Genomic DNA, 16061 nt, shown 5'->3' with positions numbered 1-16061 from the left:
TGACTCTAGGGACCTCAACTCTTTGGGGAGGACCTGCTTTTTGGATTTCTCCCCAAAACACGTGAAGGGCCCATATTGCATGGAGTACTCAGCCCCTCTAAAGTCCTATAGATAAACATTCCCTTAAAAACTACAGGTATCATGATGGTTTGTTTCTTGTGACGTCTTCAAAGTGAATGTTTAGGCTATTGCTTCAGTTTTTCAGCAGCATTTTTGAGGCTCTGTTATTGAATGAATGACTAAGCCTTTTGACTATGTGACAAGAAATGCAAAGGGCCCCTGAGCTCTTGGGCCCCTGGGCCTGGGCCCGGCAGGCCCGTTCAGTAATATGTATTTGAACCACAACAGTCTACCTTCAACCTCAACTTCTATTTCCCAATAGAAATCACCATCATTGTGGGCACCACGGTAGCTCATCGGTTAGTCACTTGTTTAAGAAGGAAGATGCACTTGTGAGTTCTGGCAAGTAGTAGTACATTGGCTCTTCCTATGTTAAATGCAATTATTGTTAGTCGCTTTGGATAAAAGCGTCTGCTAAATGACTGTAATGTAATGTAATGTAATGGTTAAGGCGCGCACCACATGAAGGCTAGTCCTTCGCGCGGGGGACCGGGGTTTGATTCCCGGCTCGGGTCCTGTGCTGCATGTCCTCCCCTCTCTCTCTCTCCCACATTTCCTGTCTCTCTACACTGTCCTATAACATTAAAGCTGAAAAGCCCTAAAAAATATCTTAAAAAAAGAAATCACCATCATTGTCGTCATGTAGTCATCATTCATGAATGGATGGGTGAGGCGGTCCACTGACCATTTATATGCAGTTATGGGTGTGTAGAGGGCAGAACACGAGGCTAATCAACGTGTGCACATTTTCTGGCAGGCTGTGATTTACAAAGGGGAATTTGGGTGCAGTTGTGCGTGCGAACGGTTTTATGAATCTGTTTTTTTTTCTGTGCACACTCCATTTTGGGGTTTTGTGCTTACGCACGCCTTTAGTATGGATTATGCACCATGTTTTATAAATGAGGCCCCTAGCTGTCAAGAGAAGACAGGTCATACACCCACTGCACACAAAATGGGGACACTTGAGATTTGTAACCTGTTGTGATAAGAAAAGGGCAACCAGTGGAGCACAAACCCCATTGCAAATGCAACAAATATTTATCAAGGATTTTGCTTCATACTCCAACTATTTGCACATTTCTCACTTGCTTTGGCAAAGTAAACATGTTTCCCATGCCAATACAGCCATTTGAATTGAGTCTGTGGTTATGTGTGTGTGTGTGTGTGTGCGTGTGTGAGAGAGAGAGAGCGAGAAGGAGAGAAAGGGCAAGGGAGAGAGAGAGAGACAGAAGACAGAGACCACGCTGTTATGACAAATTGGGTGGTCCGGATGAGAGGACTGACTGATTCCTGCAATAATGCATCAGCCGGGACGCCTGTCTGGAGGCGGCAGCACATGTCCGTAAACAAGGGAAACCACGCCACTAGATCAACCCGTCTCCACAGTCCAATCCATTGGAGGGACAGGAGATAATCTCATTAAAGCACCATTCCTCCTTTAGGCGGAAATCACCGTCAGCCCCACCATCAAAGCAATCAATTCTTCTATTTGCGTTCGTATTTCTACACCTGGAGATTATTCACGCGTGGGTTTGTGTGAGACAGTGGCATTCTTCCAGCGGTTAACCGACTCCAGCTCCTCAGACGGCACTCAGAGCGTTTTGTTATTCGCGTACGCACCTGCCTGCCTTCTTCCTGCCCGACTGTAACGCTGCTGGTCACGGTCAGACAGCTGTGTGTGGGTGAATGCACAGCAGGGAGTCCTGCTGGGGAGACAGGTACACCCACACAGCCGACCACAGGAGCTTCCTGCCTCCCTCGCTCTCTCTCTCTCCCTCCCTCCCTCTCTCTCTCCCTCCCTCCCTCCCCCCTGCTTGTCCTCAAAGGACCACTCTCACCCGGGCAGCTCTCCCGTCCTGCCGGATGGGGCATCTAACCTTCCATGACAGCGGGAGCCCAGTCTTATTATGGCCGCCATATTGGAGGTGAAGAACAGTCACCCTGGGACGCGGACTGTATGCTTGATCTCCGAATAGAACCAGAAGCAGAGGACAACATAGGGCGGGAGGGTGATTTTTGGGCCGTGACATTATTGGGACGTCTTCAAATCACGCGTTGTACTGTAAAGAGTGTATCACCGTGTCAGTTTACCTGAAGTAAACGGTACCGTATTCCATATCATAGCAATGGCCGTCGAAATGGTCTATCCTTCCCGCGCCGTCTTTCGGTGCGATGAACTAGACTCGGTACTTTACCGATCTGTCGACACCCTCTTATTTTCGGCCTTTGCTCCTGTCACTCCCCCTGCTACAGTCCACGCCTGTGATGAGAAGTGAAGACAGAGGTTAAAGACGCCGGGAGACCTATTATGACCACTGTGTCACATCGGAGAAGTGAAGAAAGAGATAGTATTTTAAAGACGCTGGGAGATCCATTATGGTCACTGTGTCACACCGCCGCAGACAGCCACCCGCTCGTCTCAACACCGCCGTCGGCGTGTTCCCATCAGCCCCCTCTCCGCAGAAAGCGAAATGTGAGGTTTACAGAGAGAGCTGCCCACGGCTCTGCCAGACACGCCAGCCGCTGATGGACCCGGTTGCTGTGGAGACGTGGCCTTCGGGTTACCTCTGGATGAGGAGATGCCGCGCGAATGCTGCGGCTCCACTTTTACCGGAGAGCAGTGGCGTATTTAGGCACGGGCGACATGGGCAGCCGCCCGGGGCGGCATCTCGTAGGGGGCGGCAAGAGGAGCAGAAAAAGAAAACAGAAAAAAAACCAGGCCAGGTCAAGCCTGGCTTATGTGTGTTGGCTGGCTTGTTTCTGTGCAGGACTGGTAGGATGGTAATGTCTGATAAATAAAGATGGGTCTTGTCACCTGGACACATCAGTTCCAATACTTCCAATGCTAATCCAGCACAATGAGAGCGGGATAGCCAGTAAGCTCATGGGCTCACAACAACTAGCAACTGGTGGTGGCGGTGCTTTGAAGCTTCAACCCAGCATTTGTTAAAATAGACACTTTTGTGACCACTGCCTCTTGTGGTAGCAACATAGAACTGCAGGTCAACAACGCCAAGAGGGATGGAGGAAGGGAGGAAGGGAGCGACAGAAAGGATTCCCCCTTCTTGGTGTGTCGGCTTATAGCCAACACACAAAAACTCAGCGAAAAGTAAACAAACTACCCCCCCCTCGCCCCCCCCCCCCGACTACTTGCCGACAGAGTATTATTCTCACAATCGGAAAGCCCGTTCATTTCACGTTTACAAAACGAAACTGAAAGTGGGAGGCGTGGTAGCGGTGGGTTCACCCAGGGTGGCATATAAGCTAGAAACGCTACTGCCGGAGAGAACAGCCGCGGCGTCCGTTGGCCCCAGCTGTCGGCGCGCGGCACATCTGTTCTAAATATGCCAGAGAAGACGGAGGAGCGGCGGCCGCTCTCCGCTCATCTCCCAGACAGTTCCGTGCATTCATACGGGACCGGGGCTCAGCGCAGAGACAGGTACAAGCAGGCTGCCAGCCCAGCGGGCCTCAGCTGTCCGTCCCCACAGTATGCCTTCCGGAAACTTCTCTCGGCCTGTCAATCAGTCTCCCGCTGTGTTCTGCGGTGATTACATTTAGGCCCGGCTATCTTTACCATCTCTTCTCAAGAGGGGAGGAGGGAGGGACGAGAACGGGAGCATGACAAAAGCTGTGTTCGGAATCGCTCCCTCGTTCCCTCACTCCCTATTCCCTATATGGGGTTCACCATGTAGCGAACTACCTAGGGAACGGAGAAAATGTAGGGTACATGCGCTGTTCCCTGCAAATCAAGGTGAATTGTGGGTAATAAATAGTGGACTATAGGGAACGAAAATTCGGTGGAGAATTCGGACACTACAAACAAAATGGCTGACGCCCTATATAGTGCACTATATAGTGAATAGGGAGAGATTCCGAACACAGCTAAAAAATAGTTCCCACTTTACAGCAGCGCCGATGCTGGTTAGTTTTGTAGAACGAGGACAGAGGACCTGCATATCCCTCTCCGTATCTTAACATGTGTTTTACTGTGGTTATTTGCTTTTAGCGATTCCTTATCGCAGCGGTGTCACCTCTGCCGTTCAGGCGGAGCGCGGCGGATTATGGATCTGCGGAGCGATGGCGTGTGATGGATCTCCGGGCCGCGCTCCAGACAGCGCATGTCAGGCCGCACGTATGGAGTTCCTGGCGCTCGTGAGGCCCGGCCCCGGGATTAGGCAGGAAGACTGATGGCGCGTTCAAGGTGAAAACCAACTCTTTAGTGTACGCTCATCTATCTTCCGCCTCTCATTCACGGGATCATGGCACTCAATAAAAACGCGCCGTCGTCCGCCGCCCCGGTCGCCAAGAAGCGGGAGTGTTTAGGACTAATGAAGACCTAGCTTGCCCGCGAGCCAGCCGCAATAAAGCGCTCCGTGAAACTGCCTGATCAACTTCTCGTGTTGCTCAAGGGAGAAGATGTGGCCAGACTGCCATATAAAAACAAACCGATTAAATCCACCGTGAAGAGAATACAGTACGGTTTAATCACTCTCGGGTGGAATAACTACCAGCTATTGTGATTATATAAAACTGACTTGGTCTCCTTGTAAATGTCTTTTAGATTATTTTGTTTGGAAGAAAAAAAAAATCCATGAGTGAACACTGAGTATACGCTGATATAGGCTACAGGGGAACTACAAAATGTGGGACAAAATAGACAAACAAAAAGATTTTCTGAAGCATTTGAAGTTGAGGGAAAACATTTCAAAGAGTTGAGGGAAAAACACTATTGAGTGAATCACTGTGATAAAACTTTGAGCAGTGTGTGTATGTGTGTGTGTGTGTGTGTGTGTGTGTGCGTGTGTGCGTGCGTATGTGAGGCAGCAGTGAAGCAGAATAGTTATTACCGGCTGTGCTACGATGGCACAGACCAAGGGCCTGTTCCCCATGGCTCTCTGCCAAGCCTCAGACACTAGAGAAATTGATTACCACCTCTCCCTGATTGCAGGGCCTCTGTCTGCTAAATCTAAATTGCAACTCCAGAAAGCAGCCCGTGTTCCTGGAGCACACTAAATCAATCTCTCACACTCCCCACCCGCTGTCTCCTCCGCCGAACGCAAAAAAACACAGCAATCGCAGAGCTCGAACATAGGAGAGCTATGGCTGCCGTGCCATAGATGCTGTACTGTGTGACCTTGGTCTCGGAGTGGATAAATAGATCCTCTGTGCTCCAGAATAATGGATAAAGTCGTCTGCTGAAGATACGGGACTCTAGAAATATGTCGGCCCGAGAGACAGTTGGCCTGGACCTGACCGAGCCCCGCCCCCCTCCCCCCGTGGTTGGGTTCACGGTTCAGACGGCGATGGGGGTCTAGCTTCGCCCGGGAGCTGTGTCACTGTCACATTCCCCTCGGTGTCACCGTGTTTCTCTCCTCTTTCTAAACAACCGGGCATTATTCCACTAGGAAGCTGTTTAATTAGCCACTGTCTTTCCGCCCCATTGATTTACATTTCTCAGCTATTCTGATTATACAATCCACTGCATTTTAAAACACGAAAAAAACTACTTAAAATTCACTGATTAAAGCCCATTGAGGGATATCAGCAGATTTTAGAGTAGGCGACATAGGCGCCACTGCTGCATAAATTATCCAAACAGAATATGTGTGTGGTACCGGCTCAAAGATAATTTTTCCAGTCCATTCATTTCACTTATCTGTGATCCCCCCCCTCACCCCCCCCCCTCTTCAGAGGGGGGGGTATCTGTCATACAGTAGCCTATCTGTTTTACAGCCTGCTCCTTAACGTGTCCTTATCTCTTACTAAGACAAGGCACTTAACATGAGAACGAATCGGAGACCTTGTCCTTATTGAGTGGCTGAGCCATTATCTGTAATGGCTGTCAGCTGTTTGGAATGCATTACCTGTGCTGTGCTGATATTCTCCCATTTGCTCCCCCATCTAGTGTTGCATTCAAGTCTAAGAGATGGCACTGCTGGTAATTCAAAAGTGGTTATTGGAAAAGTTGCAGCCAAGCCAACCAAATAGCTGTCATTTTGTGTTGTCACATAGTCTGTTCACACACAATTTTCTGGTCTGATGAGGATTGGAATGGGGTGATGGTGGATGCGTTGGGGATGAGTCACATAATGAGACATCCAGTTGGACCTTGACCCTGTAGTTCTACAGTATATTGCATTGAGACAAATTCTTAAGGATTCGTCATCATCAAGGACATACCATCCACACGATTCCTAACAATATTGTAATAAAAATTGATTTCATTACTTGAAGATGACCTGATAAAGAGGAGAGGCTTGAAACATTGTCGAGTAAATGTCAACACTGGAGCATGTGTGGGTTCTGTTCTTTTCGCTGTGACCTTTACATAACCCAGCACCCCGATAAGTGATCTGCCTATTTATATATATCAATTTTAATACATCTCTCCAAACAAAGGTATTCACACTTCAGTCAGGCAAGGTTGGAAAAAATTCTAGCCTTGGGTGACATTCCAACACAGAGCGTCCTTACCCAAGAATCCTGTGTGACCATGAAGATTCCCACACAAAGGAGTTTTGGTTAAGGATGTTCTGCCACTCTTTTCATGAAGACAAGAGACATAGACAGATATGAAGAAAAAGTAGAGAAAAACCAAGAGTATAACGTGTTGGACCTTGATCAGTTATGTCTTCGCTCACCACACATTCATTTCAGCCAATCAGCATGAACAATACATGCTCTATTTTGTGGAACTCCACCCCACAGGGCGAGCTCCCTATTGGCTTAACCAATCGTAGCTAGCTCTGCACAAGCTCGTCCATCGCTATGCTTGCCATCTACATCGGCAATCTGATGGGCCTAATCTTAATGTTGTTAGCCAGGGTGCGGTCGGAGGGCTTATCAGTGTTTCTGATAGAGCCAGACCGGCACTGGGCGTGGTGGTATGCGGAGGTGATGCCATGATGTCTGTGGACCCCATGGCCCATCCCTCAATGCCCGAACGCGCCATCTTCGACCTGTGCGTAAAGCTACGGCGCCACCGTGGGATCTGCTTTTTGTTTTGAACATGCTCTGTGGAACTCCGTTTGAACCAATGGAGCAGGTTTCCCTCAAGCGGCTTTCGATCTAGACCGTGCTGCTCCCTGCTTTGACCTCGGGCAAGCGGGTCAGTGATTTGAGAGCGCTGACAGTCCTCATCGCGGGTGACGGGAGTAAGGCTGGTTCGTGCTCGGACCCATCTTTCATGCCTCCTTCTATCCTTCGCCTCATGTGAGCAAGGAAGAGGCTCATTTGCTCTTGTTGTGTCGTGTACGTGCGCTAACTGTTATGTTCGATTGCCTTGTTGAGAGGGGTCAGGGAAGAATTTTTACAGCTCACTTATCTGGCCCCCGGGTGATTACTGTTTTTTTGCTTCCCTCTGGAATATGTAGAGGTGGGTCGTATGCCCACCTCCCTTGTTCTCTGTAAAGCGCATTGTGTTGCCTCTGGGTATGAAATGCGCTATACAAATAAAGCTTTGATTGATTGATGTTCAGCACACGGCTGCAGTCCGGACCATCCTCCAGTTATTGGTGTGTCACAGCTCTGGGAAGGTGGGTTCGCCGCTGTCCAAACAGAGTCTTTCCCAATGGATTTGTGAGGGCATAGGGTTAGGGTTAACTTTGCTGAACCCCAGTCCCCACTAAAAGTTTCAGCTGGGAGCAGTTGTGTGGTCTCAGCACACTTCTATAGTGGTGCAACTGTTCTAATTGGTCACAGGTGGGACCCTACAGCCCCATCAACTCTGTCCCCATTCCAACAAGGGAATGGACCTTGCCGAAACAGAACCCCCGGAAAGCGGCCGGACCGGACTCTGTCTCCCCCTCCATGCTGAAGTTCTGCGCCAATCAGTTGTCCCTGGTGTTCACTGACATCTTCAACACCTCACTAGAGACATGCCATGTACCAGCTAGCTTCAACACCTCTACCATCATCCCTGCCCCCAAGAAGGCAAAGATCACTGGCCTAAATGACTATCAGGCCCATCGCCCTGACCTCTGTAGTAATGAAGGTCTTTGCGCACCTTATTCTGCTGCACCTCAAATCCATCACAGACCCACTCCTAGCCCCACTGCAGTTCACCTACAGAGCAAACAGGTCTGTGGATGACGCAGTAAACATGGCCCTTCACTACATTCTACAGCATCTGGAACATCCCAGATAGCAAGCAGATCTGGGCCATATATGGGCCGGATTTAAACCACAAGGGCCAGATCTGGCCTGTATATGGCCCAGATCCACTTGCTATCTGGGATGCAGGCACCTACGCCAGGATCCTGTTTATGTATTTCATCTCTGTCTTCAACACCATCCTCCCACCCACACTGGAGTACGAGCTCTCCCAACTGCGCGTGCCTGACTCTACCTGCAGGTAAATGGTAAATGGACTACACTTATATAGCGCTTTTCCACCTTAGCGGCACTCAAAGCGCTTTTCCATGTCCTCTCATCCATCCATTCACACACACATTCACACACCAATGGCGGTAGTTGCCATGCAAGGTGCTAACCTGCTCATTGGGAGCAATTTTGGAGTTAGGTGTCTTGCTCAAGGACACTTCGACATGTGGACAGTCGGAGCTGGGTTTCGAACCACTGTCCCTTCAATCATTGAACGACCCACTCTACCAACTGAGCTACAGCCGCCCCAACTAGTGGATCACCAACTTCCTATCTGACAGGAAACAGCATGTGAAGCTGGGAAATAAACATATCCGACTCCAGGTCCATCAGCACAGGATCCCCCCAGGGCTGCGTCCTTCCCCCCCCTACTCTTCTCCCTGGACACCAGCAGCTGCACCTCCAGCCACCAGTCTGTCAAGCTCCTAAAGTTTGTGGACGCCACCACCCTCATCAGACTCATCTCTGAGTCCGCCTACACGTGGGAGATCGACCAGCTGCTGTCCTGGTGAGTGCCAAAACAACCTGGAGCTCAACGCTCTCAAGACAGTGGAGATGGTTGTAGACTTTAGAAAGAAACCAGCCCCCCTTCCCCTGTCACACTGAATGACACCCCAGTGTTCACTGTCGATTCCTTCCGCTTCCTGGGCACCACCATCTCCCGGACCTCAAATGGGAACTAAACACTACCTCCCTCTCGAAGAAAGCACAACAGAAGATGTACTTCCTGAGGCAGGTGAAGAAATTCAGACTACCAAAGGAAATTATGGTACTCTTCTACATCTCCATCATCGAGTCCGTCCTCACCTCCTCCATCGGGTACTCTGCCATTACATCCAAGGACCAAACGGTGGCACGTCATCCGATCCGCAGAGAAGGTGATTGGCTGCAACCTGCCCTCCCTCCTGGTCCTGCACAACTCCAGGACCCTGAAGTGGGCCAGGAAGATTGCGGCCGACCCGTCTCACCCCGGCCATTATCTGTTCGTGCCCCTCCCCCCAGACAGGAGGCTGCAGACCATCACACCACAGAGGCAGCTTCTTCCCCAGGGCCATCAGCCTCTTCAACAAGGCTTGTGTCCCCCCTCTGACTCCGCCCCCCCGGACTCAACCACCATTGACACTGTCAATAGACACTTGCACATGACCTGAATGTATGTATAGGACGCACCGCGCTCACAGGCCCTGAGAGAGCCATCCACTGAACTCCTGTTCAAAAAACGTCTTAAAACACATGTTCAAACAGGCCTTCGGCCATCTATAACTCCTTGCTGCTTGCAATGTTGTTTTTTCTGTTCTGTCGTTTTAATTTTGTCTCGTGTTGTATTGCCTTTGATTTTAATTTATTACTGTAAAGCACTCTGTGCATCCGTGCTGTGAAGAGCACTATAGAAATAAAGCTTACTTACTGACTTACTACATCACACCACACACACATACACACACTCACTTACACATTACACTCTACATACTCACTGTATAAACACCGACTGCACTACTTTTTGTACATTGTTCTTTTTCTTTATCTTATCTTTTTTTTTTTGCACTAGCATTGTGTACTCGGCCTTTTGCACTGTCCTGTCTTTGCACTGTCCTGTCTCGTCCCTGCACCCTGTCCAATGTTGTCTCAATGTTATGCACCACGACTGAAAGCAAATACCTAGATCAGTACAGTACGCTGTAAAACTGCACGGCAATAAACGGATTCGGATTCTGAGGTCTGTGTACAGTATGTTTTTTTTAGCTAACTACAATTGGTTAAGCCAATAGAGAGCCTGACCGGTGGGATTCCACTCATTGAACTAGAGTTACAATACATAACCTTCATTTTTTCTCTTTTCTTTTCTATAAAATGGAACGAGTACACCCACTCAACAGACATGGAAGAGAAACACTTACATACTTCTCTATGGTACTTTTTGTTCTGAAAACATCCAAATATGTTATTAAGCTACAAGACTGTAAAGAGAAATCTTGGGAATAAAAGCCTTTTTCTTCACTATCAGGCAATAAAACATAAAGCCTATGCTTTATCTCAATGCTTCACTGCTTCATCTTCAGAATCCGGATAAACAAACCAGGCATTATTACACAGAGTGGTCTCTCTCTACAGCAGGTCTGCTTGTTTCCTCTCTGTCGACCCACTCGATCGATACCATGCTACAGTATTGCAATTATTACCATCAGCTACCATTTGTAATGATTGCATTTGCTCCTTAGGCTGAAAAAGGCACTAATACTGTCTTCTATTGATAGAATTTTCACTGCTGTAACACTGTCCAATTGGATAAATTGCAGTCTAAGAAAGCGCCTTCTTGAGGGAAAATTTAAAAGAAAATCATGTGTCAATCTCCGAGCTCACAAATCATTATAGTATAAAATATGCCTAGCAGCGCCGCTGTAGTAGATGTAATAGCTGTAACGGCAGCTGCTGTCTTCTGATGTGTTGTGATTTTTCACGTCTGTACTAACGTCATAGCAAATACTGAGCATTCAGGACGCATGATCACAACACACACACACACTAGATGCAGAATAGCAAGAGTGAGATCAATGATATCAGTGGGAGAGGATAGCAGCAGGTTGCAATAAGGGGAATGTGAAGATACATCAACGCTCTATCTTTCATAACACACTGGGAGATGATTTTTTAAATTAATGATCAAGGCAAAGCAGCAGCAAGCCAAGCATCTCTCTCTCTCTCTCTCTATATATATATATATATATATGGCTAGGTTTAGTAACTAATTTCCTTCCATTTTACAAGCAGATGATTGTACCCTGGCTCATTGCCCTCTCCTCTCTCCTGTAAGGTCACATGTTCTATTCTGGCCCGTCTTCTCCCCCTCCCTCCATCTTTAATCAAATACGATCTGTGCATATTATATCAGACATGCGAGACAACTTTACATTCATCACCCTGTTGATCTCATGTCAGCTTTTCAATGTACATTACATAAATAGACAAATCCCCTTGTCCACGGACCACGGAATTGGACAGACCCAAGTATCTCTGAGAGACAACATCCTGGGTATTGCAGCTTTGATATTACACTTTAATACGATCTCAGGAGCCACTGAGCAGCCCCCCTGACTGGGTAACACCAACACGTTGAGCGCTGGGGCATAAATCATCATTCTATGTATAAATCACTCAAAACAGAACGAGGGGATTTGAAGCACAAATCCCCCGAAAAGCAATAACCATGACGAGAGGGACGTCCAATGAGACACATAGTGTCACATCTCAGCGAACAGTACAAAGTAAGAATGTAAGATGCCAAAAAGAGTGAAAAACATAGAAAGGAGATGGGATACAGTCTCTTGAAACCCCTTTGAAACGAACCAATCATCCCCAGTCCCCGCCAATCATCACCGAGACAGTCAATCTAAAGCTCTGTCCTGCAGTCAGTAGATAACTCTTAAGACACCGGATGAAGACAGAGACATATCTCTGAAACTTCATAAAGAACTAAAGCGAGTGTCTTCTGGTTTTATGAGAAACTCTGCTTGTGCTGAGTAGTATATTAGGCTGATGCACATTTCTAATTCGGGAAAAGTTGGTGATCACGATACAAGACTGTGAGTTCATTAAAAAGTCGAATGAGCTACTGTAAAAACACTCTTCCACACAAGCGGGATTTCCTCTGCTCTCTATTTGAAGCCAGTCAGCTCCAGCTCCATGCTGTCCTCTGAGAGGTCAAGGTTGGAACGGCACTGGGTCCTAGGAGAAGGTATAGTTTGACATTTGAAATTCAAATCAAACCAAATCAAATAAAACTTTATTTGTATAGCGCATTTCATACACAGAGGCAACACAGTGTGCTTTACAGAGAGCAATGGGGGGGGGCATAGGTTCTATCCCTACATATTCCAGAGGGAAGAAAAAAAACAGTTTTACCCGGGGGCCAGAAAAGTGAGCTGTAAAAATTCTTCCCTGACCCCTCTCAACGAGACGATCGAGCAAGCTCCTGGAAAATGTTTGTCTATGGCTAAGAACATTTACAGACCAATAAACACGGGCTAAATACTTCATAGGAGAGACATGACTATCAGTAGGGTATAAACATAGTTACAGAGATGTTGCCTATATGGTCGGCCATTATGCATTAGCTATCCCTGTAGTCTATAATATGATATTTAAGTGAATCATATAACAAAGAACAATAAGCACTTAGCAATAAGATCCAATCTGTAACATTGCAATAGGGCTGAAGGCTAATTGACCTTCAGGTTATTCATACACAATATCATGTCTATCTTCAGAATCACTTTAGCTTGTCTGCTACGGACTAGGCAATGGTACTTCAAATAACTCTTTGATTTGTTGTTGTTACAACATCAGTAGGTACTTACACAGTACTGCCAGAGTTCTTTTGGATCCCACTTTATGAGTGGTGAAAGGGACAAAGACCCTCTGAGAGACATCCAGCTGTGTGGATGCGATAAGCCTGTGCTAAATTACTCTGATGAATGGAGAGAGCACGTCTGTCACGCCTGAACTCCTTCCCTTCCTAACCCACCTCATAAACGCATAAACACATCTCTTGTATCAGGATGCTTTCTCTCCGCTTTCAAGACTGCCAGAGTCAGCCCCCTCCTGAAAAAAACATATCTCGACTCCTCTGACATCAAAAACTACAAACCGCTTTCCCTTCTATCCTTTCTATCAAAAACACTTGAGCGTGCTATGTTTAGCTATCTTCGTATCTCCACCAACACAACCTCCTGGACCCTAACCAGTCCAGGTTCAAGGCTGGCTACTCGACAGTGACCACCCTCCTTGCAGTGACGGAGTCACTCCATGCCACAAGAGCAAACTCTCTCTCTTCTGTCCTGATACTCCTAGACCTGTCAGCAGTATTTGATACGGCAGACCACCTGATCCTCCTCTCCACCCTCGAGGAGAAAGGCGTCGCTGGCTCTGCATGCTCCCTGTTTGCATCTGACATGACGGGCCGCTCCTACCAGGTGAGATGGAGATTGTCGATGTCGGAACCGCGTAGTCTGACTACAGGGGTTCCACAAGGGCCTGTCCTGGGTCATCTCCTTTTTTCCCTCTCTACTACATCTCTGGGTTCTGCCATTCGCTCAGATGGTTTCTCCTATCACTGCTATGCCGATGACACCCAACTGGTCCTGTCATTTCCCCCTTCTGACACACAAGTGGAGGCACTCATAGCTGGGTGCTTGGCTGACATCTTAGACAAGACTGAGCTGCTGTTCCTCCCGGGGAAGGGCTGTCCGCACCGGGACCTGGCCATCACCATTGAAGACACAGTGGTGACGCCAACTCGGACTGCGAGGAATCTGGGTGTGACCCTGGACGACCAACTGTCGTTCTCCGCACCGATCACATCCGTTAGACGCTCTTGCAGATTCCTCCTCTACAACATCAGAAGGATTCACCCTTTCGTCACTGACTTCTTGCTCTTTGCCTTCAGCACTAGATAATGCTCTTAGTCACTTGTTTTAGAAAGGAGATTCACTTGTGGGTTCTAGCAAGTAGTAGTACATTGGCTTTTCCTACGTTAAATGCAATTATTATAAGTCACTTTGGATAAAAGTGTCAGCTAAATGAATGAATGACTGTAATGTAATGTAATGTAATGGTGGTGTTAGGGCAGTGGGGATCTATGGATCCTCTCTCTTTCTCTCTATCAATTCAATTCAAATGGTTTTATTGGCATGAAGTTGTTGAAAAAAAAAAGGTACAAATTCCCAAGTTTAACTTCCCATGGTAAATTACCACAAATGTTCTACCCCTTTGCAACCCTAGTTTGGACTGGCATAAGAATCTCGACCTAACAAATATAGCAATACCAAACGTGTTCACACAGAGCCACAAAATGCATTCATGGGCAGAGTTCTGTGCTCTCTGAGCACCATTTCTAGTTGTAGTTGTGTCTGGGGGGCATATTGAGGAGGGGATGTATACACCTCCTGGCAGGTCTCTCCCTGTGTGCTGACTCTGAGAGTGTCAGGTTCTCATCCTGTCCTGGCGTTGACATCCACACAGACTACAATGTGACCACAAGCCTGGAAATGTACTACTTAATGGAGATAGGATGGAGAACATGTCATCCTTAAAATATGAAGATTCGACTGGGGGGGATAGCACACAGAAGGATATTTTCTCAGTTGAAGGAAGTTGCTTATTTATTTCTAGCCAGAGGTAAAATGATCTTGTTTTGATTAGCTTAATTCGTACCATATTAGCATACCACCCGAGTTTCTCGTGACTGATCCCTAGCATGGTGTAAGGTAGGCTACTACAAGCTCTCTCTAGTTTACATCTGTCGCTCTTCCTCCTCTCTCTCTCTCTCTCTCTCTCTCTCTCTCTCTCTCTCTCTCTCTCTCTCTCTCTCTCTCTCTCTTTCTTCCCCTCCCTCCAGTTTAGAAGGTTAGTTTAGATCAGCCTTATACTGCCACCTATTGGTTTTATTTAATCCTCTATTTCTGTGGGTGTAGATGCATGTCAATGTAATAAATTAATTGAAATAAACGAGAGATACAGATATCGTTTTGATTATTCAATATATTTTCCCAACTAAAAATGCTGATCAGTAGGCCTAGTTAATGTCCTTATATGCAGTAAAGGTCATATAATCGATCACAAGCTTTTACGCAAACTGCTGACTTGCATTGTAGAAAGCACTGGAAATGACTACCGGTTCTGATCTTGCATTTATATCAGCGGCAGCTGCAGCAGCGGCAACCCGATTTCAGGAATGGCCGTTCAACATACATCATGTTCGCCATGATCCTCCACTAGAGTTCAGGCTTTCACTACAAAGACAACTCATTCACAGATAGCCTACGCTCACCCCCAGGCAAGCTCATTAGTGTGGCTCATTATGAGTGGATTACAGGAGAATCTCCCAGGGTAGACCCTCTGATTAGGTAGAATATCAATATCTTGGATAATATCCCATTCCCAACAGTGCAGGCCAGGGCAATCATCTGGAGGTTTTTTTATTTTTAGTATTATTTAATTTCCCACTGATGTCAATGGCGATTACAATTATTGCCTTATTGATTGCTGAAGAAAAACAATTGTGTTTCATGGAGAGACTGATTTACCATACAGCTAAATCAAGACTGCAGCCTAGACTTCCAGAACACCAATCTGTGTCAGCCTGTGGTGTGAGGAAAACATTTTGCATCACAGGTAGGACTTATCTGTTCATGCTGACACAGACAACAACAGAGCTTTGACACTCGTCTTGGGCGGATGGGTTTGAACCGTCACCGGCAAAAATGTAAAAACAATATCTAAAAAATCATTAAAAAATAACTCTTTTTTTTAATCTAAAAAATCACAAAAGAAAATCCCACATTCCAACACTTCCTGAAAACAAAGAAAATCCAATTACTATTCGGAATGTTGACACTGAACTTCCAGGACTAAAAAGGTTAACGTGACCTGAATACACATCCATGAGACCATAAGCTACACCTTGAGCGTTAAAACCACACGTCATTTTCGAAGTTATAATACTCTCGAACATTCCTGAGGCAACTTGAAAGCCGGTCACGCACGCGCGGCCTCCCCCCTCC

This window comes from Borostomias antarcticus (assembly GCF_949987555.1).
Source record: "Borostomias antarcticus genome assembly, chromosome: 5".
In the NCBI taxonomy this organism is placed as follows: Eukaryota; Metazoa; Chordata; class Actinopteri; order Stomiiformes; family Stomiidae; genus Borostomias; species Borostomias antarcticus.
Note: the sequence above shows the minus strand (reverse complement) of the source record.